The sequence below is a fragment of the Brassica oleracea genome, chromosome C1, assembly GCF_000695525.1.
Source record: "Brassica oleracea var. oleracea cultivar TO1000 chromosome C1, BOL, whole genome shotgun sequence".
In the NCBI taxonomy this organism is placed as follows: Eukaryota; Viridiplantae; Streptophyta; class Magnoliopsida; order Brassicales; family Brassicaceae; genus Brassica; species Brassica oleracea.
The window spans coordinates 2,705,123-2,706,940 of record NC_027748.1 but is presented as its reverse complement, the minus strand read 5'-3'; positions in this window follow the sequence as shown (position 1 = coordinate 2,706,940).

Here is a 1,818-nt window from a genome sequence, read left to right as displayed (position 1 = left end):
TTTTTTTTTTTTTTTTTTCACTTCATCAAAGTTTTTTTTTTCACTTCATCAAAGTTGACTCAACTAGGTGATGGTAATCCAGTGATGACAGTTTGTGATATCCAATTAAAAATCAAAGAGTTTAGACGAATTTACGTACCAAGTGGGGTTCTGAAAATTAACAGGGATTGTAACTTGAGATCGCATGGTTAAGCAGATACTTAAGCTTGCCTTGAATTATTAAAGTATTCTCTCTTCGAACCTAACTACATTGAAGAGAAAATAGATGCAACTTACAACCATATAGACAAATATGGGGGCTAATTAAGGCATGATATCGACGTCCCTCGCCATACAAAAAACGAATTTAAAGAAAAAACAAGAAAACAAGAGAGAAATTCTTAAGTTCACCCGCTAGACTGAAACTCTAGATTCACCAACCAATAGTATTTGAGTAATTGATATTTGAGACCTTTTTAAAAAGGAAACAAAATTGAATTTCCAAATAAGATTAATGAGAGATAATGCAGCAGCTGATAATATCAAATTTTCATACGAATAAAGCTTCTAATCAAAACAAATTAAAGAAATTTTCTAATTATTTGAAGACGTCAACAAATAGACAAATACATATTTTGTTCATGAAAAATATTCAAATTTCATTCAGCTGATAGATTTAAATGGCAATATAAAATACCGTCAAAATTTAAAGTTATTATATTCTTTGTACATAACCTTATAACCTGCAACATAATATATATAACTAATTTTCTTTCAGTGTTAAAAAAAAACTAATTTTCTTTCTCACTATAAAAAAATCCCAAAATATTCTAAAATTATGTTGAATTGTATACTTTTCATGATTTTAGCTTGGGTAAAGTTCAGATGAACTATAATGCAATAAGGCCCATCCAATCTTGTGCCGGTTGACACTTCCAAACTCACTCAGAACTCTTACAAATAACTGAATCTTTAAAAGTAAAAACTGTAAAGCTCTTCAGAATTAGTTTTATCGAATCTATAACTCTTCGAGTCTTAGAGTTGTGTCTAAGAGGGATGCATAACAACGACCAGAGAACAAGATTCGGTGGCGTTTCTTGAAGAGATTTAAGTTTATTTTTTCCTTAAGCTATTTATTCATGTTTTATAAAGGTTTCAACCAGGGTTCGTGATCTGGTGGTGATTAACTTGAGGGTAAAAAGTTCAATACGGTGAAGTCATCAGGGTTTGAGTTCCGGCCACTGGGGAATTAACATTTTGGCATCGTCAGGGACATAGAACCGATACGTGGCAACACGTGACTAGTCTGTACCACTTCTGTGGGACCAGGATACCCCTGTATAATTCAAAAAAAAAAATATATATATATATATAACTATGACTCAAGAGCAAATATAAAGACTATCTCCAACCATTAGAAATCATGCAAGGTTCTATAAAAATAAAAATATTCATACTTTAATTATGCAATTAAATTTGATATTTTTTAAATCATTAAAATGTTAGTTTCACGATATGTGGATAAAAATGTTTAGAATCTATATTATAATAGATGAATTTTTGCTCACTCCTCAGCGCGTCACGTCAGCGTTTTGTGGGCTCCACTTTTAAAAAGTGTGAAAAAATGTCAAGTCCATGGCTCGAACCCGGGTTATTGAGATATAAACACCAACATTTATACCACTAAGCTAAATGATACTTTGTAAATTGATGGTCGAACCTAATATATATTTATGAAGGTCGGAAGCTCTTGCTTCTTCGGCTTCCTCTGAGGGTCGGGCCTACAAGTGCGTTATGGGTTTCATTTTTAAATGAGATTCATCACGTTATATGAAAAAA